This window comes from Pseudophryne corroboree, chromosome 1 (genome assembly GCF_028390025.1).
Source record: "Pseudophryne corroboree isolate aPseCor3 chromosome 1, aPseCor3.hap2, whole genome shotgun sequence".
NCBI classification, from domain to species: Eukaryota; Metazoa; Chordata; class Amphibia; order Anura; family Myobatrachidae; genus Pseudophryne; species Pseudophryne corroboree.
Window position 1 is genome coordinate 1152162385 of NC_086444.1, and position 26656 is coordinate 1152189040.

The 26656-nt window shown below is 47.4% G+C and overlaps 1 long non-coding RNA gene across 1 annotated transcript in view; it reads right to left on the bottom strand.

Moving 5' to 3' along the window:
- Positions 1 to 9694, bottom strand: part of LOC135002581 (uncharacterized) — a 70331-nt gene extending 60637 nt beyond the window's left edge. Inside the window, exon 1 of the long non-coding RNA XR_010203819.1 lies at positions 9328 to 9694. This is a non-coding gene — a long non-coding RNA (uncharacterized LOC135002581). The remainder of the gene's footprint in view (positions 1 to 9327) is intronic.
- Between the last annotated feature and the right edge of the window lie 16962 nt (positions 9695 to 26656).

Sequence of the window (26656 nt, forward strand, 5' to 3'; positions counted from 1 at the left end):
TAAGCAATGGGGGTTATTCAGTACAGATTGCAATCAGGGCCGAATTTAGGGGTCAGGCCGCCCCTGGGCACATTACTGGCCGCCGACCCCCCCCCCCCCCTCATACTTGCCTACCTGACCCTCTCCATGAGGGAGAAAATGCTCTGTTCCTGGACTTTACTGGTAATGTATGATTGCCATCACCTGTGGTGAGCTAGTTAATTGATAAGAAAGGTGTTTCACCACATACATTACCAGGAAAGTCCAGGAACAGAGCATTTTCTCCCTCATGGAGAGGGTCAGTTAGGCAAGTATGCCCCCCCTTCCTCCTTCATCACATCATTGCCCCCTTCATTCAGGTGCCAGTCCGGATGCTTCGAGACCACCAAAGCAGCCTCAACCTCACCCCACTACCAACTCCTGAACTACAATTTGCTGCCCATTGTCTTACCCCTATCATTTGCTAAATAACTGAAATATATAAAAAAGTTGTAATGATGAAAAAAATAAGAATCATCTGGCCCTTATCAGCCAGGTGTGCTGCCCCCCAGTAAGTGCCGCCCCTAGGCACGTGCCTCACATGCCTAGTGGGAAAACCACTACTGTCCGCAATCCTTTCCTTCGCATGCTGAGGGCACATCGCAGGGCAAGACCGCCCAGCATGCAGAATGGCCTGCCCAGCGGCCATTCTGCATGTTTAATTGAGGTTGCAGCATTTGTGGACGATCCCCTGCAGCGACAGCTAGGCTGCGCATGCAGGCGGTCAGCCGACATTTTTTTCATCGGTGCGGCTGCGTGTGAAAATGCGTGTGAAAAAAGCTGCCCCGAAAATGGCGCTGATCCACCCCCCGTTTTCCCCGCACCGCCCCCACAAGGCTCTGTCGTCGCCCCCGCCCGCCCCGTGTTCACAGCCAAATGTGATCAGATCACATTGGCTGGTTGCATACGCACAGTACGGGACCTGCGCATGCGCATTTGCGCTGGGAATGGGGTAATTGTGGTAAGCGATGCGACCTGAAAAAAAAAACCAATATACCATCACTTCCAAGCTTCTGTCTATGGGCCTTATTCAGCTTCAGGTGTGGTTCTGCGATTGAAGCAGAACTGCAGCTGCTGAACATCGCGCAGCAAGAGCCGCCCAGCACAAAACAAGCCGCCCAATAATGCGCTCGCAATTCCCAACAGTAGCTGCAGCCCCCATTAGTTTCTATGAAGGATTCGTTGCTGTAGATTTACCAAGCTCTAGAATGCAACATGGCGTTAGCCTATTGTAACCTATGGGCTACACTTCGCAGAGAGAATCGGGAGAGGGTTCCTTCATCATCCTCCTCAGTATTAAGATCCCTGTAGTGTAAGCCAATATTGTTGCATTTTGCTCCGTATTAATATATTCAATACACAGAATGATACAAGAGAAACAGAAACCACAGTATTTCTTTATTCAATCAACAATATTGAAACGTTCATATGGTACAGTTTAAAAATAAGATTTTAAACCTACCGGTAAATCTTTTTCTCCTAGTCCGTAGAGGATGCTGGGGACTCCGTAAGGACCATGGGGTATAGATGGCTCCGCAGGAGACATGGGCACTCTAAGACTTTAGAATGGGTGTGCACTGGCTCCTCCCTCTATGCCCTTCCTCCAGACCTCAGTTAGGACCGTTCCCAGAGGAGACGGACAGTACGAGGAAAGGATTTTTGTTACACCGTACAACATGGTATATAATAAACCAGTTAACAGCATGAACAAGACAGCATCAGCCAGAGACTGATCTCAACTGTAACATAACCCTTATGTAAGCAACAACTATATACAAGCCTTGCAGAACTTGTCCGCACTGGGACGGGCGCCCAGCATCCTCTACGGACTAGGAGAAAAAGATTTACCGGTAGGTTTAAAATCTTATTTTCTCTCACGTCCTAGAGGATGCTGGGGACTCCGTAAGGACCATGGGGTTTATACCAAAGCTCCAGACCGGGCGGGAGAGTGCGGACGACTCTGCAGCACCGATTGAGCAAACATGAGGTCCTCATCAGCCAGGGTATCAAACTTGTAGAAATCTGCCTAAGTGTTTGAACCCGACCAAGTAGCTGCTCGGCAAAGCTGTAAAGCCGAGACGCCTCGGGCAGCCGCCCAAGAAGAGCCCACCTTCCTAGTGGAATGGGTCTTAACCGAACTTTCAACCGGCAATCCAGCCGTAGGATGAGCCCGCTGAATCGTGTTACAAATCCAGCGAGCAATAGTCTGCTTAGACGCAGGAGCGCCAACCTTGTTGGCTGCATACAGGACAAACAGTGCTTCTGTTTTCCTAACCCTAGCCGTTCTGGCTATATAAATTATTAAGGCCCTGACTACACCAAGGGACTTGGAATCCTCCAAAGCACCCGTAGCCACAGGTACCACAATAGGTTGGTTCATATGAAATGACGAAACCACTTTAGGCAGAAAATGAGGACGAGTCCTCAACTCCGCTCGATCCGTATGGAAAATCAGATAGGGGATCTTGTGCGACAAAGCCGCCAATTCGGACACCCGCCTTGCAGATGCCAAGGCCAATAACATGACCACTTTCCAAGTGAGAAACTTCAATTCAACTGTTTGAAGAGGTTCAACCCCGTGTGATTTAAGGAACTGTAACACCACGTTAAGGTCCCACGGTGCCACTGGGGGCACAAAAGCAGGTTGGATGTGCAACACTCCCATTACAAAAGTCTGGGCTTCTGGGAGAGAAGCCAACTCCTTCTGAAAGAATATAGATAAGGCCGAATCTGCACCTTAATGGAGCCTAACTTCAGGCCCATATCCACACCTGACTGCAGAAAAAGGAGAAAACGACCCAGCTGAAAATCTTCCGTAGGATCATTCTTGGCCTCACACCAAGACATATGTTTCCTCCAGATACGGTGATAGTGTTTCGCCGTTACCTCCATCCTAGCTTTAATTAGAGTAGGGATGACTTAATCCGGAATACCTTTCCTAGCTAGGATTTGGTGTTCAACCGCCATGCCATCAAACGTAACCACGGTAAGTCATGGAACACACAGGGCCCCTGTTGTAACAGGTCCTCCCTGAGAGGAAGAGGCCACGGATCTTCTGAGAGCATTTCTTGAAGATCTGAATACCAGGCCCTTCGAGGCCAATCTGGAACAATGAGTATTGTCTACACTCTTGTTTGTCTTATGATTCTCAATATCTTTTAGATGAGAGGAAGTGGAGGGAACACATAGACCGACTGAAACATCCACTGCCACTGCCTGAGGGTCCCTTGACCTGGAACAATAGGTCCAAAGCTTTTTGTTGAGGCGTGACGCCATCATGTCTATTTGAGGAAGTCCCCAACGACTTGTCACCTCTGCAAAGACTTCTTGATGAAGTCCCCACTCTCCTGGATGGAGATCGTGTCTGCTGAGGAAGTGTACTTCCCAGTTGTCTATTCCCGGAATGAAGACCGCTGACAGCGCGCTTATATGATTTTCCGCCCAGCGAAGAATCCTGATGGCTTCTGCCATTGCTGCTCTGCTCCTTGTCCCGCCCTGGCGGTTTACATGCGCCACGGCTGTGACGTTGTTTGACTGTATCAGAACAGGTAGGTGCGAAGAAGGGTCTCCGCCTGCCGCAGGCCATTGTATATGGTCCTTAATTTCAGCACATTGATGTGTAGACAAGCCTCCTGGATTGACCATATTCCCTGAAAAAAAATTTTTTTGGTGTGTGACTGCTCCCCATCCACGGAGGCTCTCGTCCGTGGTCACAAGAACCCAATCTTGAATGCCGAACCTGCGACCCTCTAGAAGGTGAGTATTCTGGAGCCATCACAGGAGAGAGAGACCCTGGCCCTGGGGGACAGTGTTATCTTCCAATGCCTCTGCAGATGGGACCCTGACCACTTGTCCAGAAGGTCCCACTGAAAAGTCCTTGCATGGAACCTGATGAATAGAATGTCCTCGTAGGCCGCCACCATCTTTCCCAATACTCGAGTGCATTGATGAACTGACAGGGATCGGTATGAAATACCGCCAATCAAAATCCCGACATTCAAAATCCCGACACCAATTGACCGATGGTCAAAATCCCGACATGGACAAAATACCGACATTTAAAATACCGACAAGGTAAAAATACCGACATGTAAAATGCCGACAGGTCAAAATACCGACATGCATTTTTTTTTTTTTTTTGTGTGTATGTCGACATAAGTCAACATGGACACTATATAAAGTGTACAGCGTCCCCTCGCATGGCTCGCTGCACTCGCCATGCTTCGGGCACGGTGCCTCGCTGCGCTCGGCACACTATTATATTCCCCCTCCAGGTCCACTGGGATGGTAAAGTATGAACAAGTTGGTTTCAATGAAAAAAATCATGAAAAACTCAGGTCGGTATTTTGACCTGTCGGCATTTTACATGTCGGTATTTTGACCTTGTCGGTATTTTAAATGTCGGTATTTTGTCCATGTCGGGATTTTGACCTTTGTTGGGATTTTGACCATTGGTCAATTGGTGTCAGGATTTTGAACGTCGGGATTTTGATTGGAGGTAAACTGACTGCATCCCAACTGACACTCTTTTTGGCTTTAGCAGGACCTTGACCATGTTCTGGAGTTCCTGGGCTTTTTCCATTGGGAGAAAAAAAACCTTTGTTTTTCTGTATCCAGAATCATGCCCCAAAAAAGACAGCTGAGTTGTCGGAACCAACTGCGACTTTGGTAGATTTAGAATCCAGCCGTGCTGTTTTAGTACTCTCAAGGAGAGAGACACGCTTTTTAATAACTGTTCCCTTGAACTCGCTTTTATCAGGAGATCGTACAAGTATGGGATAATTGTGACCCCTTGCTTGCGCAGGAGCACCATAATTTCCGCCATTACCTTGGTGAAACTTCTCGGGGCCGCGGAAAGCCCAAACGGCAACGTCTGAAACTGGTAACGACAATTCTGTACAGCGAATCTCCGGTACGCCCAATGAGGAGGATATATGGGGACATGAAGGTATGCAGCCTTTATGTCTAGTGACACCATAAAATCCCCCCCTTCCAGGCTGGGGATCACCGCCCTGAGAGATTCCATCTTGAATTTGAACCTCTTTAAATATAGGTTTAGGGATTTTAGATTCAGAATTAGTCTGACCTAGCCATCCGGCTTTGGGACCACAAATAGGGTTGAATAAAACCCTTTCCCTTGTTGCACTAGGGGAACCATGATAATCACTTGCTGTTGACCCAGCATTAGTATAGCAGCCAAAACTATTTCCCACTCCGGGGAAGAAGCTGGCAAGTCCGATTTGAAAATCGGTGTGGAAGCACCTCTTCGATGGATTTTGTAGAGGCCGGGGAGGAAATTTTTCCTGTTAACTAGCCGTAGCCGGTGTTCTTTTCCCTCTACTTCTACCTCTGGCGAGGAAAGAAGAGCCACGCCCCTTTCTGAACTTATGCGACCGAAAGGACTGCATCTGGTATTGGGGTGTTTTCTTTTGCTGTGGGGAAACGTAAGGCAAAAAAGAAGACTTACCCGCGGTAGCTGTGGAAACCAGGTCCGCGAGACCCTCCCCAAATAAAACTTCACCCTTTTCAAGGTAAAGCCTCCATATGTCTCTTTGAGTCGGCATCACCTGTCCATTGACGGGTCCACAGGGACTTACTAACAGAAACTGCCCTGGCATTATCTCTTGAACCCAAAAGCCCAATATCTCTCGCAGCTTCTCTCATATAAAACGCTGCGTCCTTGATGTGACCTAAGGCCAACATCATAGTATCTTTATCTAGGGTGTCAATGTCAGATGACGAGCTATCAGCCCAAGCTGCAAATGCGCTACCTACCTATGCCGACGCTACAGCAGGCCTAAACAGGGCTCCCGTAGTCGCATAAATTGATTTTAAGGTAGATTCCTGCCTACGATCCGCAGGATCCTTTAGGGCCGCCGTATCAGGGGACGGTAGTGCTACCTTTTTGGACAAGCGCGTTAAGGCCTTGTCCAGCGTGGGCGAGGATTCCCACCGTAACCTATCCTTTGAGGGGAAAGGATACGCCATAATAATTCTCTTGGGAAACTGCAGTCTAATGTGAGTATCCCAAGCTTTTTCAAATAAAACGTTCAGCTCATGAGATGAGGGAAACATAACGTCAGGTTTCTTTTCTTTAAACCATGCAGACCCTTGTCAGTGACAGAGGGGTCCTCTGTGATATGCAAAACATATTTTATTGCAATAATCATATAATGACTACTTTTGGCAACTCATGGGTGCAACCTTGCATCATCCTAGTCGACACTGGAGTCGGAATCCGTGTCTGTATCAGCGTCTGGTATCTGGGTAAAGGGACGTTTATGGGACCTTGAAGGGTCCTGTGACACAGTAAAAGCCATGGGTTAATTCCCTGCTTGTCTTTGGACTCTGCTTTGTCCAATCTCTTATGTAATAAAGCCACATTAGCATTCAAAACATTCCACATGTCCACCCAATCAGGTGTCGGCTGTGCCGACGGAGACACCACCACCATCTGCTCTGCTACCTCACAAGACGAGCCTTCCGCTTCAGACATGTCGAGTCGTCGACACACACGTACTGACACCCCCACACACACTGGGATAAATAAATATGGGGACTGACCCACAATAAGGCCCTTTGGAGAGACAGAGAGAGAGTATGCCAGCACACACCCAGCGCCACTGGACACTGGAAACAAAGTCTCAGCCTGTACAGCGCTCTTTATATATATATATATATATATATATATATATATATATACACTCTTTTGCGCCAAATAAATGTGCCGCCCCCCCCTCGTTTTTGCCCTCTGTTATTTGTACAGCAGGGGAGAGTCCGGGAGCAGCTTCTCTGCAGCTTGCTGTGGAGAAAAATGGTGCTGGTTAGTGCTGGAGGATCAAGCCCCGCCCCCTCGACGGCGGGCTTCGGTCCCGCTCAATTTTTTAATACTGGCGGGAGTTTTATAATATACTGCTTCTGCCGTATCTGATAAACTGCCAGTGATTATTTTTGAGGTAATAATTGCTGCCCAGGGCGCCCCCCTGCACCCTTGCTGTGCCTTATGTGTGTGTGTGTGTGTGTGTGTGTGTGTGTGTGTGTGTGTGTGTGGATGCAATGGCGCGCAGCGTGACCGCTGCGCGGTACCTCAGTGAAGATCTGAAGTCTACTGCCGCCTTTGAAGTCTTCTTTCTTCTTATACTCACCCGGCTTCTATCTTCCGGCTCTGTGAGGAGGACGGCGGCGCGGCTCCGGGACGAACAGCGAGGACGACACCTGTGTTCCGACCTTCTGGATCTAATGGTGTCCAGTAGCCTAAGAAGCAGAGCCTATCAGTTAAGTAGGTCTGCTTCTCTCCCCTCGGTCCCACGATGCAGGGAGCCTGTTGCCAGCAGTGCTCCCTGAAAATAAAAAACCTAACAAAGGTCTTTTCAGAAAAACTCAGTAGAGCTCCCCTGTAATGCACCCAGTCTCCACTGGGCACAGGATCTAACTGAAGTCTGGAGGAGGGGCATAGAGGGAGGAGCCAGTGTACACCCATTCTAAAGTCTTAGAGTGCCCATGTCTCCTGCGGAGCCGTCTATACCCCATGGTCCTTACGGAGCCCCCAGCATCCTGTAGGACGTAAGAGAAAATAGTATAAACTGCACCATTTTAATACACTTATACTCTTCTGTTTCTTATCACTTTCTTATATCTATATTTTAACACTTCGCTCACTTCGACACCCACAGAGTGGGAATATAACCTGTGGCGAGCTGCAGGGTGGCAAACACAGCGAGCCCAGAAAGGGTGTTTGCCCCCCCCGCCCCAGCCATCTACAAGCCGGGATTCCAGCGTCAGTATGCTGAGACCGCCGATCTTGCTTACCCAACCAACCCATGGCTTTCCCAAGAAGGTCCCAGGGATATGGAAGAGGCTTGCACCACCAGGGAGATGGGACCTTGCAAATATCAGGTGTGAAGAATATGGGGGGAGGAAAGGGATGGGGGAAACTTGAGCACTGGTGGTGAGATATAATATACCGCTGAATAAATTGGAAAAACCACAATAGTTTTAAATTACATCTTTCACTGAAGGGTACTATAACAATAACTCATGTGGAGGTGCACCCCTGAGAGTAAGCAATAGTGTACCAAAAAAGAAGAAAAAGAGACTCTCGTTTTTTGGGGGGCACTCTCCCCATCGATTGCATATCATAGTACTATAGTATACTATATAGTATTTGCACTAAGACAATTACAGGATCAGTTTTTACTCATATTATGGAGATTTATATCCTAGATCCTAAATAATTATTAGATTATTTCGCTACTACCTCTCTAAGGGAACATATGATATGCAATCGATGGGGAGATTGTATGTGCTATGAAGCTTGGACACATACTAATCAACACTGTTATTGTTACTTATATTCTACGCCAGTAGCATCCATTACAACAGGCTGAAATTTATGGTAAATCTATCTATAGGGCTACCGCTTCTTGTTTCAGCCGACTATATCATCCTACAATTTGTCTCCTCTTGTTAGGGGACTGTCAATGCTTATTATTGCAGGAACTATTGTCAGGATCAATAACATTGACCCTGACCAGGTCACGTGTACATAGGCGTGTGCAGCACAATTTATTAGGGTGTGCACTGACAGAGGGGCGTGTCTAGCACCGTCTATTGGGCATGGCCAGGGCTGCCATCAGACATTATGGTGCCCGGGACTGTTAAAATAGGTAGGCCCCCTTCCCCGTGGAGTGGATGGGCAGTCATGTGAATAATATGGACGGAGCAACAACAGGGGTGGGGATTTAATTTGTGCGGCTTTAGTTGAAGTTTTAACAAAAAAATTGTCAAAAATATACAGCTGGTCTCTAACGAAATTGTCTCAAAATATTGATTGTAAGGTACACAGTGATACAAGCGTAGCTGCTCATGTTATTACTATTGTATGTTATATATTTAACATACCCTTCTGCACCCACCTCACACTGAAAGACCTCTAGGTGGGTACATACCCTACTACATCCACCTCACACTGACCTCTGGGTAGGCACATACCCTCCTGCACTCACCTGACACTGACCTCCGCCTCCGGGTGAGTACATATCCTACTGCACCCATCTCACACTGACTGACCTCCAGGTGGGTACATACCCTACTGCACCCACGTCACAATTATTGGCCTTCAGATGGGTACATACCATCCTGCACATACCTTACACTGACTGAACTACAAGCGGGTACATGCCCTCCTGCATCCACCTCACACTGACTTACCTGTGGGTAGGTAATATAATCACCAGCATTTAGATACACAGTATAAAGCAGTCCCAACATGGCGTCAACCTAGGTATGGTTTCGCTGCACATAACACACCTCTGAGGTAAATAAGGCTGGACACTCAACATGGTGGCATGGAAAGGATGCTTCAGTTCCGGTAAAAACTTTTCCGTCACCTGCAGGTTGTAATAGCAACACCATCACCGCATCCTGGGCAGCCTCAGGAGCCTGATTACTGAGACCAGGGGAGAGCTGGAGCCTGAGAACAGGGTACAGAGAGTGATCCTGATACCGGGGGGGGGGGAGCAGCAGCCTGAGATGGACAGCGCGGATAGATAAACAGTGCAGGCAGCATTTAAGATCTTGTGCCCGCAGCCATTGGCGGATTCAGGGAGGGGGCACCAAGGCACGTGCCCCCCCTGTCATTTTCAGGCTTTTTTTTTTATTGTACTTGCTGCCAGCATTAATAGTACCTGTAGCAGCAGCTTGGTCAAAGGCTCAGCAGCAGCTCCGCGGCTTCCGCCTCCGTGAGCTCTGCTCTGCAAGCTTCCCGGACCCAGCTGCTTGTCAGTCATCGGAAGAGTGAAGACGGGAGGGAAGGTGAGGTCAAAAGAATGCTCCAATTTACGGCAGAGGGAGACAAGGAGATTCCAACATATGCTTTTCAACCTCCTCTCCCCTCTGCTTCACACAGTCACATACAGACGGGATCCCACCAGCCAGTATGTGGGGCGGGCTGCTGCAGAAACTGTGCCAGTAATACATAAACATGCATTGACTTACTGCCCACACACGGCAGCTACAGTAAGTTCAACTATAAGTGTGTCTGTGCTGCTCTGAGGATTTGCATTTACTAGCCTGCTTCAATGAGTTTTGTAGGTGCAGGCTAAAATCCTAAACTCTGCCGCATTCCTGACCTGACCCAGACAATAAAGTGCAACAGGTCAACATAAAACAAACAGGAGACAGCCAGGAATACAGAAGGACAGCATAAAAAATAATTAATCCTATTGTTTTCTGATAGAGTAGGTACATAAAAGCCTGGTTGCCATATATTAAAATATTTTAAATATATAACATCACAGATTTTCAAAACCTTTCAGGGACCCATTTTATATTCTAAAAAATGTGCTTTATTATTTGGCTTACTTTTCAGTTATTAGCGTTACATCATCACCGTTAATGGCAGATCTTTGTGAATTTTAAATACAGGTAAATGTTTATTAAATAAATCCATGTGCTCTGCATTTATATTCAGAATGGATAATACTTGTGGTGATATACAGTACTGTAGCAGGTGGAAAATGTATGTGTTTTTTAAAATAAAATATAGATTTGAATGCTTACAATCAGACAAATTCTGTCTTTTAGCAAATGGTATTCAAAACATTTCTATTTAAACAATTTTACTTTACTGTTAGTAGTGGTTTCATAGAGCACTAACTCACACTCTATGAGGCCTATGTATCAAGCAGTTTACAATAAAATGATGTAGAAACTGAATTTTCTGCATAATTTTATGGCTTGTGGCTATATACTAATAGCATAATGCAGGAGATTTCACAAAATCTCTTGCTGAATGCTAATTAGCACTACAGATCGCAGTCCCCACTATTATCAGCAAAGCTTTTCAGAGTTTGTTCACGTTAGTTTACGCCATCTCTCCTTTTAGCCTACAGAGGCATAGTAGCAGGTGAGAGATCTTTCGCTCGCCCTACTGCAGCCTCTGTCCAGCAGGAACGTGCGTTGAGGCAACTGGCTGAGGATGCACTGGCTACTACCAGAGCCAGATTTACACACAATATATGAGCCAAAGGGTACACGTGGGCATTATACACAGGTTCAGCAGTATATACATGTTGGCATTATACACAGGTTCAGCAGTATATACATGTGGGCATTATACACAGGTGCAGCAGTATATACATGTGGGCATTATACACAGGTGCAGCAGTATATACATGTGGGCATTATACACAGGTGATACTGCTGGAAATTTGGTGAGCTTTGATCAGAGATGTGCGGAAAAGGTAGGCAATGGTAGGGATGAACATCGCATCACGATGGTTTGCAATCATCAATGTTTTGTTGCGATGGTAGTGGTTTTTCCCTCTAATGTTTGCCGCCATCTAATGGTAAACATTTGATGGTGTAGTGATGGGCCCGCCCCGAGTCCAATCCCAGGCCACCATACTGCAGAGGGTTAAACATACGCAAACAGGACTTTTCTTGCGCATGCGCTAATCAGATGATTTTTTTTCTTCTATCTAATTCTTTTTTTGCGTCGAAAGATCATTTGATGGTGGGCTTGCGATATCCATCCATAGGCCCCTGCCATAGACTTTTTACTCCAAAGATTTGACTATATAAATGATTAGATACAAAGAAGATATTTATAATATATTCTTTGTATTTTCCATATACGTTAGTATGACAGGAAAGGCTCTGACTCACCTGCCTCACCTCACCGCACGTCACTGCCACACCCCACAACTACACTTTCCCAATCACAGTGCCCCCCCTGTCATTTTTTTCTGGATCCGCCCCTGCCCGCAGCTGCTGTGCTGCTCCTGATTGGCTGCCGGTCAGGGAGTCTTGATTGGCTTGCATCTGGTGCTGTGTTTCTAGCTGCCTGCTGATGCTCCGAGTCCAGGCTGAAACTGGCGGGTGCCAAACATTAGGGGGTTCCTGTGTGCACCAGGCACCCCCCATGCGCACGCCTATGCACGTGTATCTCCCCACGGTGTGTTCATACCACGCGTAAATTGAGGCGTGGTTCTTTTGTTGTTTTTAGTTTTTTTGTGAATTCTGGTATTTATGTGTATATGTTCATGTCCTAGTCTTGGTTTGTGGCAACATTTTTTTAATGATAATCAATAAAAGTTATATTTTATGTAATATCTTTCAATGAGTGCCCCCCAAAAAACGAGAGTCTCTTTTTCTTCTTTTTTGGTAAATATCAGGTGTGACCAGAAAATCCCATTGGTTGAAAGTCATCACATATCTGACTGTGGAAATCTCTCTCATCAGGTTGCTCAGGAGAAGCTGCATCCCTGCCTGCCTGAGAGGTGGGCCTGCACCTGTGACCAGTTTGGAGGGAACCACAGACTGCTCTACAAACAGGACTCAAGGGGGTATATTTACTAAAATTCGTATTTGTCCCGATTTGGAGAGAGATTCATCACGAATGACATCGAAAGTGTAATTTTGCAACTTTTTGAATTTATTACGCCTCATTTACTAAGCTGTCGTATTTTTTTTTCTTCGTGTTTTCCGATGTCGATGTCATTCGTATTTTTGTAAGGTATAATGCGGCCGATTTAGTGGTTTGTCGGCCGTGTTATGAGGTTTTTTTACGACCGCGTCACATTTCGGTTACGGCAGTGTTTATCCGTTCCCGGACGCGTTTTTTTTCTAAGTTTCGATTTTGTCACTCGTCCGTGATTGGTTTGATTCGTGATGGAGGAGTGTCTGTGCTCATTACTATTAGAGATGAGCGGGTTCGGTTTCTTTGAATCCGAACCCGCACGAACTTCACTTTTTTTTCCACGGGTCCGAGCGACTCGGATCTTCCCGCCTTGCTCGGTTAACCCGAGCGCGCCCGAACGTCATCATGACGCTGTCGGATTCTCGCGAGGCTCGGATTCTATCGCGAGACTCGGATTCTATATAAGGAGCCGCGCGTCGCCGCCATTTTCACTCGTGCATTGAGATTGATAGGGAGAGGACGTGTCTGGCGTCCTCTCCATTAGAATAGAGATAGATAGATTAGATAGAGAGAGATTGTGCAGAGTCGCAGACAGAGTTAGTTTACCACAGTCAGTGACCAGTGCAGTTGCTAGTTAACTTTTATTTAATATAATATATCCGTTCACTTCTCTCTGCTATATCCGTTCTCTGCCTGAAAAAAAAAACGATACACAGCACAGTCAGTCACACAGTGTGACTCAGTCTGTGTGCACTCAGCTCAGCCCAGTGTGCTGCACAGTCATCAATGTATAAATTAAAAGCTTATAATTAATTGTGGGGGAGACTGGGGAGCACTGCAGGTTGTTAGCAGGAGCCAGGAGTACAATTATATTAATTAACAGTGCACACTTTTGCTGCAGGAGTGGTGACCAGTGCCTGACCACCAGTATAGTATTGTTGTATACTACTAATATCTCTTTAAATATCAACCAGTCTATATTAGCAGCAGACACAGTACAGTGCGGTAGTTCACGGCTGTGGCTACCTCTGTGTCGGCACACGGCAGGCAGTCCGTCCGACCAGAATTGTATTATTTATTATTATATACCTACCACCTAACCGTGGTTTTTTTTTCATTCTTTATACCGTCATAGTGTCATCCTAATTGTTACGAGTATACTACTATCTCTTTATCAACCAGTGTACAGTGCGGTAGTTCACGGCTGTGGCTACCTCTGTGTCGGCACACGGCAGGCAGTCCGTCCGACCAGAATTGTATTATTTATTATTATATACCTACCACCTAACCGTGGTTTTTTTTTCATTCTTTATACCGTCATAGTGTCATCCTAATTGTTACGAGTATACTACTATCTCTTTATCAACCAGTGTACAGTGCGGTAGTTCACGGCTGTGGCTACCTCTGTGTCGGCACACGGCAGGCAGTCCGTCCGACCAGAATTGTATTATTTATTATTATATACCTACCACCTAACCGTGGTTTTTTTTTCATTCTTTATACCGTCATAGTGTCATCCTAATTGTTACGAGTATACTACTATCTCTTTATCAACCAGTGTACAGTGCGGTAGTTCACGGCTGTGGCTACCTCTGTGTCGGCACACGGCAGGCAGTCCGTCCGACCAGAATTGTATTATTTATTATTATATACCTACCACCTAACCGTGGTTTTTTTTTCATTCTTTATACCGTCATAGTGTCATCCTAATTGTTACGAGTATACTACTATCTCTTTATCAACCAGTGTACAGTGCGGTAGTTCACGGCTGTGGCTACCTCTGTGTCGGCACACGGCAGGCAGTCCGTCCGACCAGAATTGTATTATTTATTATTATATACCTACCACCTAACCGTGGTTTTTTTTTCATTCTTTATACCGTCATAGTGTCATCCTAATTGTTACGAGTATACTACTATCTCTTTATCAACCAGTGTACAGTGCGGTAGTTCACGGCTGTGGCTACCTCTGTGTCGGCAGTCGGCAGGCAGTCCGTCCATCCATAATTGTATTATTATTATAATATATACCACCTAACCGTGGTTTTTTTTTCATTCTTTATACCGTCATAGTGTCATACTAGTTGTTACGAGTATACTACTATCTCTTTATCAACCAGTGTACAGTGCGGTAGTTCACGGCTGTGGCTACCTCTGTGTCGGCAGTCGGCAGGCAGTCCGTCCATCCATAATTGTATTATTATTATAATATATACCACCTAACTGTGGTTTTTTTTTCATTCTTTATACCGTCGTCATAGTGTCATACTAGTTGTTACGAGTATACTACTATCTCTTTATCAACCAGTGTACAGTGCGGTAGTTCACGGCTGTGGCTACCTCTGTGTCGGCAGTCGGCAGGCAGTCCGTCCATCCATAATTGTATTATTATTATAATATATACCACCTAACCGTGGTTTTTTTTTCATTCTTTATACCGTCGTCATAGTGTCATACTAGTTGTTACGAGTATACTACTATCTCTTTATCAACCAGTGTACAGTGCGGTAGTTCACGGCTGTGGCTACCTCTGTGTCGGCAGTCGGCAGGCAGTCCGTCCATCCATAATTGTATTATTATTATAATATATACCACCTAACCGTGGTTTTTTTTTCATTCTTTATACCGTCGTCATAGTGTCATACTAGTTGTTACGAGTATACTACTATCTCTTTATCAACCAGTGTACAGTGCGGTAGTTCACGGCTGTGGCTACCTCTGTGTCGGCAGTCGGCAGGCAGTCCGTCCATCCATAATTGTATTATTATTATAATATATACCACCTAACCGTGGTTTTTTTTTCATTCTTTATACCGTCGTCATAGTGTCATACTAGTTGTTACGAGTATACTACTATCTCTTTATCAACCAGTGTACAGTGCGGTAGTTCACGGCTGTGGCTACCTCTGTGTCGGCAGTCGGCAGGCAGTCCGTCCATCCATAATTGTATTATTATTATAATATATACCACCTAACCGTGGTTTTTTTATACCACCTAACCGTGGCAGTCCGTCCATAATTGTATACTAGTATCCAATCCATCCATCTCCATTGTTTACCTGAGGTGCCTTTTAGTTCTGCCTATAAAATATGGAGAACAAAAAAGTTGAGGTTCCAAAATTAGGGAAAGATCAAGATCCACTTCCACCTCGTGCTGAAGCTGCTGCCACTAGTCATGGCCGAGACGATGAAATGCCAGCAACGTCGTCTGCCAAGGCCGATGCCCAATGTCATAGTACAGAGCATGTCAAATCCAAAACACCAAATATCAGAAAAAAAAGGACTCCAAAACCTAAAATAAAATTGTCGGAGGAGAAGCGTAAACTTGCCAATATGCCATTTACCACACGGAGTGGCAAGGAACGGCTGAGGCCCTGGCCTATGTTCATGGCTAGTGGTTCAGCTTCACATGAGGATGGAAGCACTCAGCCTCTCGCTAGAAAACTGAAAAGACTCAAGCTGGCAAAAGCACCGCAAAGAACTGTGCGTTCTTTGAAATCCCAAATCCACAAGGAGAGTCCAATTGTGTCGTTTGCGATGCCTGACCTTCCCAACACTGGACGTGAAGAGCATGCGCCTTCCACTATTTGCATGCCCCCTGCAAGTGCTGGAAGGAGCACCCGCAGTCCAGTTCCTGATAGTCAGATTGAAGATGTCAGTGTTGAAGTACACCAGGATGAGGAGGATATGGGTGTTGCTGGCGCTGGGGAGGAAATTGACCAGGAGGATTCTGATGGTGAGGTGGTTTGTTTAAGTCAGGCACCCGGGGAGACACCTGTTGTCCGTGGGAGGAATATGGCCGTTGACATGCCAGGTGAAAATACCAAAAAAATCTGCTCTTCGGTGTGGAGGTATTTCACCAGAAATGCGGACAACAGGTGTCAAGCCGTGTGTTCCCTTTGTCAAGCTGTAATAAGTAGGGGTAAGGACGTTAACCACCTCGGAACATCCTCCCTTATACGTCACCTGCAGCGCATTCATAATAAGTCAGTGACAAGTTCAAAAACTTTGGGTGACAGCGGAAGCAGTCCACTGACCAGTAAATCCCTTCCTCTTGTAACCAAGCTCACGCAAACCACCCCACCAACTCCCTCAGTGTCAATTTCCTCCTTCCCCAGGAATGCCAATAGTCCTGCAGGCCATGTCACTGGCAAGTCTGACGAGTCCTCTCCTGCCTGGGATTCCTCCGATGCATCCTTGCGTGTAACGCCTACTGCTGCTGGCGCTGCTGTTGTTGCCGCTGGGAGTCGATGGTCATCCCAGAGGGGAAGTCGTAAGCCCACTTGTACTACTTCCAGTAAGCAATTGACTGTTCAACAGTCCTTTGCGAGGAAGATGAAATATCACAGCAGTCATCCTACTGCAAAGCGGATAACTGAGTCCTTGACAACTATGTTGGTGTTAGACGTGCGTCCGGTATCCGCCGTTAGTTCACAGGGAACTAGACAATTTATTGAGGCAGTGTGCCCCCGTTACCAAATACCATCTAGGTTCCACTTCTCTAGGCAGGCGATACCGAGAATGTACACGGACGTCAGAAAAAGACTCACCAGTCTCCTAAAAAATGCAGTTGTACCCAATGTCCACTTAACCACGGACATGTGGACAAGTGGAGCAGGGCAGGGTCAGGACTATATGACTGTGACAGCCCACTGGGTAGATGTATGGACTCCCGCCGCAAGAACAGCAGCGGCGGCACCAGTAGCAGCATCTCGCAAACGCCAACTCTTTCCTAGGCAGGCTACGCTTTGTATCACCGCTTTCCAGAATACGCACACAGCTGAAAACCTCTTACGGCAACTGAGGAAGATCATCGCGGAATGGCTTACCCCAATTGGACTCTCCTGTGGATTTGTGGCATCGGACAACCCCAGCAATATTGTGTGTGCATTAAATATGGGCAAATTCCAGCACGTCCCATGTTTTACACATACCTTGAATTTGGTGGTGCAGAATTTTTTAAAAAACGACAGGGGCGTGCAAGAGATGCTGTCGGTGGCCAGAAAAATTGCGGGACACTTTCGGCGTACAGGCACCACGTACAGAAGACTGGAGCACCACCAAAAACTACTGAACCTGCCCTGCCATCATCTGAAGCAAGAAGTGGTAACGAGGTGGAATTCAACCCTCTATATGCTTCAGAGGTTGGAGGAGCAGCAAAAGGCCATTCAAGCCTATACAATTGAGCACGATATAGGAGATGGAATGCACCTGTCTCAAGTGCAGTGGAGAATGATTTCAACGTTGTGCAAGGTTCTGATGCCCTTTGAACTTGCCACACGTGAAGTCAGTTCAGACACTGCCAGCCTGAGTCAGGTCATTCCCCTCATCAGGCTTTTGCAGAAGAAGCTGGAGGCATTGAAGAAGGAGCTAACACGGAGCGATTCCGCTAGGCATGTGGGACTTGTGGATGCAGCCCTTAATTCGCTTAACAAGGATTCACGGGTGGTCAATCTGTTGAAATCAGAGCACTACATTTTGGCCACCGTGCTCGATCCTAGATTTAAAGCCTACCTTGGATCTCTCTTTCCGGCAGACACAGGTCTGCTGGGGTTGAAAGACCTGCTGGTGACAAAATTGTCAAGTCAAGCGGAACGCGACCTGTCAACATCTCCTCCTTCACATTCTCCCGCAACTGGGGGTGCGAGGAAAAGGCTCAGAATTCCGAGCCCACCCGCTGGCGGTGATGCAGGGCAGTCTGGAGCGACTGCTGATGCTGACATCTGGTCCGGACTGAAGGACCTGACAACGATTACGGACATGTCGTCTACTGTCACTGCATATGATTCTCTCAACATTGATAGAATGGTGGAGGATTATATGAGTGACCGCATCCAAGTAGGCACGTCACACAGTCCGTACTTATACTGGCAGGAAAAAGAGGCAATTTGGAGGCCCTTGCACAAACTGGCTTTATTCTACCTAAGTTGCCCTCCCACAAGTGTGTACTCCGAAAGAGTGTTTAGTGCCGCCGCTCACCTTGTCAGCAATCGGCGTACGAGGTTACATCCAGAAAATGTGGAGAAGATGATGTTCATTAAAATGAATTATAATCAATTCCTCCGCGGAGACATTGACCAGCAGCAATTGCCTCCACAAAGTACACAGGGAGCTGAGATGGTGGATTCCAGTGGGGACGAATTGATAATCTGTGAGGAGGGGGATGTACACGGTGATATATCGGAGGGTGAAGATGAGGTGGACATCTTGCCTCTGTAGAGCCAGTTTGTGCAAGGAGAGATTAATTGCTTCTTTTTTGGGGGGGGTCCAAACCAACCCGTCATATCAGTCACAGTCGTGTGGCAGACCCTGTCACTGAAATGATGGGTTGGTTAAAGTGTGCATGTCCTGTTTTGTTTATACAACATAAGGGTGGGTGGGAGGGCCCAAGGATAATTCCATCTTGCACCTCTTTTTTCTTTTCTTTTTCTTTGCATCATGTGCTGATTGGGGAGGGTTTTTTGGAAGGGACATCCTGCGTGACACTGCAGTGCCACTCCTAGATGGGCCCGGTGTTTGTGTCGGCCACTAGGGTCGCTAATCTTACTCACACAGCTACCTCATTGCGCCTCTTTTTTTCTTTGCGTCATGTGCTGTTTGGGGAGGGTTTTTTGGAAGGGACATCCTGCGTGACACTGCAGTGCCACTCCTAGATGTGCCCGGTGTTTGTGTCGGCCACTAGGGTCGCTAATCTTACTCACACAGTCAGCTACCTCATTGCGCCTCTTTTTTTCTTTGCGTCATGTGCTGTTTGGGGAGGGTTTTTTGGAAGGGCCATCCTGCGTGACACTGCAGTGCCACTCCTAGATGGGCCCGGTGTTTGTGTCGGCCACTAGGGTCGCTTATCTTACTCACACAGCGACCTCGGTGCAAATTTTAGGACTAAAAATAATATTGTGAGGTGTGATGTGTTCAGAATAGGCTGAAAATGAGTGTAAATTATGTTTTTTGAGGTTAATAATACTTTGGGATCAAAATTACCCCCAAATTCTATGATTTAAGCTGTTTTTTAGGGTTTTTTTAAAAAAACACCCGAATCCAAAACACACCCGAATCCGACAAAAAAAATTCGGTGAGGTTTTGCCAAAACGCGGTCGAACCCAAAACACGGCCGCGGAACCGAACCCAAAACCAAAACACAAAACCCGAAAAATTTCCGGCGCTCATCTCTAATTACTATAAAACCGCCCCAAACCGGCCGCACCTCGTGGGTTGAGCTAGTGGAGAGGAGAGAGGAAGGTGTGTTAGCAGTTGGTGAGTTTTGTGGAGTTTGTGGAGGATTTGAGGCGGAGTTTTGCGATTGTTGAGTGCTGTATTGTGTGTGTAAGTAGTCTTGTCATACTAGTTGTGTAGTTATTTAAAAGTCTGTCTAGTTTTTTGTCTTTGTTTTTTTTTTTTTACGTCTATTGTCATTGTGAGTGAGTGAGTGAGTGAGTGAGTGAGTGAGTGTGTGTGTGTGTGTGTGTCTGTGTGTGTGTGTGTGTGTGTGTGTGTGTGTGTTTGGTGTGTGGTGTGTAGTGGTAGTGGAGGAGTGTGTTAATTGTTTTTTTTTCTCAGTGTTATTTGTTGTTTGTCCTGATTATGTCCCAGTCAGAGGTGAGTGTGGTGGAGGAGGTGAGTGAGAGGGAGGAGGTGAGTGAGGTGGAGGAGGTGAGTGAGAGGGAGGAGGTGAGTGAGGTGGAGGAGGTGAGTGAGAGGGAGGAGGTTAGTGAGGAGGAGGGGGAGGTTGCTGCAGCGGCTTCCACTAATAGTGATAGTGATGGTGTTGTGGCTCCGCAGCCACGCACCACTACAAAGACGGGCCGCAATGTTAAGTTCAGTTACGCTGAAAATATGGCTTTGGTGCGGGAGCTGATGAGGTATCATCGCCAGTTGTTTGGACATGATGCTGCAAAGGTGTCGACACGCAGGAAGACTGTTCTGTGGGGGAAGGTCGTTGCGGCTGTGAATAGTGAGGGTGTGGTGAGGCGGACCGAGGACACCTGTCGTAAGCGCTTCTACGACATCAAGCGCCGTGTGAAGGCGAAGATGGCGAAGGAGGCTAAATCAGCCCGCCAAACCGGGGGTGGACACCCCTTCCGAGCGTCTTATCGAGATTGGGAGGAGCCTGTTCGTACGCTGATTCCGCTTGAAGTGGTTGGTGCAACTCATGTCCGGGATTCGGATCGGCCAAGGCAGGATGGTGAGTTTGTTTAATTTCTCTGACGTCCTAGTGGATGCTGGGACTCCGTAAGGACCATGGGGAATAGCGGCTCCGCAGGAGACAGGGCACAAGAATAAAAGCTTTAGGATCAGGTGGTGTGCACTGGCTCCTCCCCCTATGACCCTCCTCCAAGCCTCAGTTAGATTTTTGTGCCCGAACGAGAAGGGTGCAGGCTAGGTGGCTCTCCTGAGCTGCTTAGAATAAAAGTATATTTTAGGTTTTTTATTTTCAGTGAGTCCTGCTGGCAACAGGCTCACTGCATCGTGGGACTAAGGGGAGAAGAAACGGACTCACCTGCGTGCAGAGTGGATCGGGTTTCTTAGGCTACTGGACATTAGCTCCAGAGGGACGATCACAGGTTCAGCCTGGATGGGTCCCGGAGCCGCGCCGCCGGCCCCCTTACAGAGCCAGAAGAGCGAAGAGGTCCGGTGAAATCGGCGGCAGAAGACGATCCTGTCTTCAGACTAAGGTAGCGCACAGCACCGCAGCTGTGCGCCATTGCTCTCAGCACACTTCACACTCCGGTCACTGAGGGTGCAGGGCGCTGGGGGGGAGCGCCCTGAGACGCAATATAACATGATATACCTTAGATTGGCTAAAGAATACATCACATATAGCTCTGGGGCTATATGGATGTATTTTAACCCCTGCCATTTTTTACAGAAAAAGCGGGAGATAAGGACGTCGTGAAGGGGCGGAGCCTATCTCCTCAGCACACAAGCGCCATTTTCCCTCACAGCTCCGCTGGAAGGACGGCTCCCTGACTCTCCCCTGCAGACTTGCTACTGAATCAGGGTAAAAAAGAGAAGGGGGGGCACTATTGGCAGCTAAAAACTATATAAACAGCAGCTATAAGGGATTAACACTTATATAAGGTTATCCCTGTATATATATATAGCGCTTGGTGTGTGCTGGCAGACTCTCCCTCTGTCTCTCCAAAGGGCTTGTGGGGTCCTGTCCTCTATCAGAGCATTCCCGGTGTGTGTGCTGTGTGTCGGTACGTGTGTGTCGACATGTATGAGGAGGAAAATGATGTGGAGGCGGAGCAATTGCCTGGGTTAGTGATGTCACCCCCTAGGGAGTCGACACCTGACTGGATGATCGTATTTAAAGAATTAAGTGATAATGTCAGCACTTTGCAAAGAACGGTTGATGACATGAGACAGCCGGCAAATCAATTAGTGCCTGTCCAGGCGTCTCAGACACCGTCAGGGGCCCTAAAACGCCCGTTACCTCAGTGGGTCGACACAGATCCAGACACAGATACCGAGTCTAGTGTCGACGGTGAGGAGACAAACGTAATGTCCAGTAGGGCCACACGTTACATGATCACGGCAATGAAGGAAGCATTGAACATTTCTGACACTACAAGTACCACAAAGAAGGGTATTATGTGGGGTGTGAAAAAACTACCAATAGTTTTCCCTGAGTCAGATGAGTTAAATGAGGTGTGTGATAAAGCGTGGGTTTCCCCTGACAAAAAACTGCTAATTTCTAAAAAATTATTGGCACTATATCCTTTCCCGTTAGAGGTTAGGACACGTTGGGAAACACCCCCTAGGGTAGATAAGGCGCTCACACGTTTATCTAAACAAGTAGCGTTACCGTCTCCTGATACGGCCACCCTCAAAGAACCAGCAGATAGAAGGCTGGAAAATATTCTTAAAAGTATATACACACATACTGGTGTTATACTGCGACCAGCAATCGCTTCAGCCTGGATGTGCAGTGCTGGCGTCGCGTGGTCGGATTCCCTGACTGAAAATATTGATACCCTGGATAGGGACAATATACTGTTAACTATAGAGCATTTGAAGGATGCATTACTATATATGCGTGATGCACAGAGGGATATTTGCACCCTGGCATCAAGAGTAAGTGCTATGTCCATTTCTGCCAGAAGAGCGTTATGGACGCGACAATGGTCAGGCGATGCGGATTCCAAACGACATATGGAAATATTGCCGTATAAAGGGGAGGAGTTATTTGGGGCTGGTCTATCGGACCTGGTGGCCACGGCAACGGCTGGAAAATCCACCTTTTTACCCCAGGTCACTTCACATCAGCAGAAAAAGACACCGTCTTTTCAAACTCAGTCCTTTCGTTCCCATAAGTACAAGCGAGCTAAAGGCCATTCCTTCCTGCCCCGGGGCAGAGGAAGGGGAAAAAGACTGCACCATGCAGCCGCTTCCCAGGAGCAGAAGCCCTCCCCTGCTTCTGCCAAGTCTTCAGCATGACGCTGGGGCTTTACAAGCAGACTCAGACATGGTGGGGGCCCGTCTCAAGAATTTCAACGCGCAGTGGGCTCACTCGCAAGTGGACCCCTGGATTCTACAGGTGGTATCGCAGGGGTACAAACTGGAATTCGAGGCGTTTCCCCCTCGCCGGTTCCTGAAGTCTGCTCTACCAAAGTCTCCCTCCGACAGGGAGGCAGTTTTGGAAGCCATTCACAAGCTGTATTCCCAGCAGGTGATAATCAAGGTACCCCTCCTACAACAGGGAAAGGGGTATTATTCCACGCTGTTTGTGGTACCGAAGCCGGACGGCTCGGTGAGACCAATTTTAAATCTAAAATCCCTGAACACTTACATAAAGAGGTTCAAATTCAAGATGGAATCACTCAGAGCGGTGATAGCAAACCTGGAAGAAGGGGACTATATGGTGTCCCTGGACATCAAGGATGCTTATCTCCACGTCCCAATCTACCCGTCTCACCAAGGGTACCTCAGGTTTGTAGTACAAAACTGTCATTATCAGTTTCAGACGCTGCCGTTTGGGTTGTCCACGGCACCTCGGGTCTTTACCAAGGTAATGGCCGAAATGATGATTCTTCTTCGAAGAAAAGGCATCTTAATTATCCCTTACTTGGACGATCTCCTGATAAGGGCAAGGTCCAGGGAACAGTTAGAAGTCGGAGTAGCACTATCTCAGGTAGTGTTACGTCAGCACGGGTGGATCCTAAATATTCCAAAATCGCAGCTGATTCCAACGACACGTCTACTGTTCCTAGGAATGATTCTGGACACAGTCCAGAAAAAGGTGTTTCTCCCGGAGGAGAAGGCCAGGGAGTTATCCGAGCTAGTCAGGAACCTCCTAAAACCAGGCCAGGTGTCAGTGCATCAGTGCACGAGGGTCCTGGGAAAAATGGTGGCTTCTTACGAAGCGATTCCATTCGGAAGATTCCATGCAAGAACGTTTCAGTGGGATCTACTGGACAAATGGTCCGGATCGCATCTTCAGATGCATCAGCGGATAACCCTGTCGACAAGGACAAGGGTGTCTCTTCTGTGGTGGCTGCAGAGTGCTCATCTACTAGAGGGCCGCAGATTTGGCATTCAGGATTGGGTCCTGGTGACCACGGACGCCAGCCTGAGAGGCTGGGGGGCAGTCACACAGGGAAAAAATTTCCAGGGCTTGTGGTCAAGCATGGAAACATCTCTTCATATAAACATTCTGGAACTAAGGGCCATTTACAATGCCCTAAGTCAAGCGAAACCCCTGCTTCAGGGTCAGGCGGTATTGATCCAATCGGACAACATCACGTCAGTCGCCCACGTAAACAGACAGGGCGGCACGAGAAGCAGGAGGGCAATGGCAGAAGCTGCAAGGATTCTTCGCTGGGCGGAAAATCATGTGATAGCTCTGTCATCAGTGTTCATTCCGGGAGTGGACAACTGGGAAGCAGACTTCCTCAGCAGACACGACCTTCACCCGGGAGAGTGGGGACTTCACCCAGAAGTCTTCCACCTGATTGTAAACCGTTGGGAAAAACCAAAGGTGGACATGATGGCGTCACGTCTAAACAAAAAACTAGACAGATATTGCGCCAGGTCAAGGGACCCTCAGGCAATAGCGGTGGACGCTCTGGTGACACCGTGGGTGTACCAGTCAGTGTATGTGTTCCCTCCTCTGCCTCTCATACCAAAAGTACTGAGAATCATAAGAAGGAGAGGAGTAAGAACGATACTCGTGGTTCCGGATTGGCCAAGAAGGACTTGGTACCCGGAACTTCAAGAGATGCTCACGGAAGACCCGTGGCCTCTACCTCTAAGAAAGGACCTGCTCCAACAGGGGCCTTGTCTGTTCCAAGACTTACCGCGGCTGCGTTTGACGGCATGGCGGTTGAACGCCGGATCCTGAAGGAAAAAGGCATTCCAGATGAAGTCATCCCTACCCTGGTCAAAGCCAGGAAGGATGTAACCGCAAAACATTATCACCGCATTTGGCGAAAATATGTTGCGTGGTGTGAGGCCAAGAAGGCCCCTACAGAGGAATTTCAACTGGGTCGTTTCCTCCATTTCCTGCAAACAGGACTGTCTATGGGCCTAAAATTAGGGTCCATTAAGGTTCAAATTTCGGCCCTGTCGATTTTCTTCCAGAAAGAACTGGCTTCAGTACCTGAAGTTCAGACATTTGTAAAAGGGGTACTGCATATACAACCTCCTTTTGTGCCTCCAGTGGCACCTTGGGATCTCAATGTTGTTTTGAGGTTCCTTAAGTCACATTGGTTTGAACCACTCACCACTGTGGACTTAAAATATCTCACATGGAAGGTGACGATGCTGTTAGCCCTGGCTTCAGCCAGGCGTGTGTCAGAATTGGCGGCTTTATCATATAAAAGCCCTTACTTAATTTTTCATTCTGACAGGGCAGAATTGAGGACTCGTCCTCAATTTCTCCCTAAGGTGGTTTCTGCCTTTCACATGAACCAACCTATTGTGGGCCTGCGGCTACTAGGGACTTGGAGGACTCCAAGTTACTTGACGTTGTCAGGGCCCTGAAAATATATGTTTCCAGGACGGCGGGAGTCAGAAAGTCTGACTCGCTGTTTATCCTGTATGCACCCAACAAGCTGGGTGCTCCTGCTTCTAAGCAGACTATTGCTCGTTGGATTTGTAGTACAATTCAGCTTGCACATTCTGTGGCAGGCCTGCCACAGCCAAAATCTGTGAAAGCCCATTCCACAAGGAAAGTGGGCTCATCTTGGGCGGCTGCCCGAGGGGTCTCGGCTTTACAACTTTGCCGAGCAGCTACTTGGTCAGGGGCAAACACGTTTGCTAAATTCTACAAATTTGATACCCTGGCTGAGGAGGACCTGGAGTTCTCTCATTCGGTGCTGCAGAGTCATCCGCACTCTCCCGCCCGTTTGGGAGCTTTGGTATAATCCCCATGGTCCTTACGGAGTCCCAGCATCCACTAGGACGTCAGAGAAAATAAGATTTTACTTACCGATAAATCTATTTCTCGTAGTCCGTAGTGGATGCTGGGCGCCCATCCCAAGTGCGGATTGTCTGCAATACTTGTACATAGTTATTGTTAACTAAATCGGGTTATTGTTGTTGTGAGCCATCTTTTCAGAGGCTCCTTCGTTGTTATCATACTGTTAACTGGGTTCAGATCACAAGTTGTACGGTGTGATTGGTGTGGCTGGTATGAGTCTTACCCGGGATTCAATATCCTTCCTTATTATGTACGCTCGTCCGGGCACAGTATCCTAACTGAGGCTTGGAGGAGGGTCATAGGGGGAGGAGCCAGTGCACACCACCTGATCCTAAAGCTTTTATTCTTGTGCCCTGTCTCCTGCGGAGCCGCTATTCCCCATGGTCCTTACGGAGTCCCAGCATCCACTACGGACTACGAGAAATAGATTTATCGGTAAGTAAAATCTTATTTTTTTTATGTAATTTAAACATCTGTGCTTTGTCCTTAGTTGTGTGAAATGTCTTTGCGCTAATTGTGATTGTTATTTGGTTCTTTCTTCTAATGTGTTGGTGATGTAGTGCAGGCCTGGGCAACCTGTGGCTCTCCAGCTGTTGTAAAACGACAAGTCCCATCATGCCTTGCCACAGTTTTGCTATTAGTGAATGCAAAATGTGTGCCGGGCATGCTGGGATGTGTAGTTTCACTACATCTGGAGAGACACAGGTTGGCCAGGCCTGATGTAGTGTTACTCTCAATTCTGTTTTTTTTTGGCTTATGTATTGTCAATGTTTCTGGTTGGCTTGGCCTTTTTCT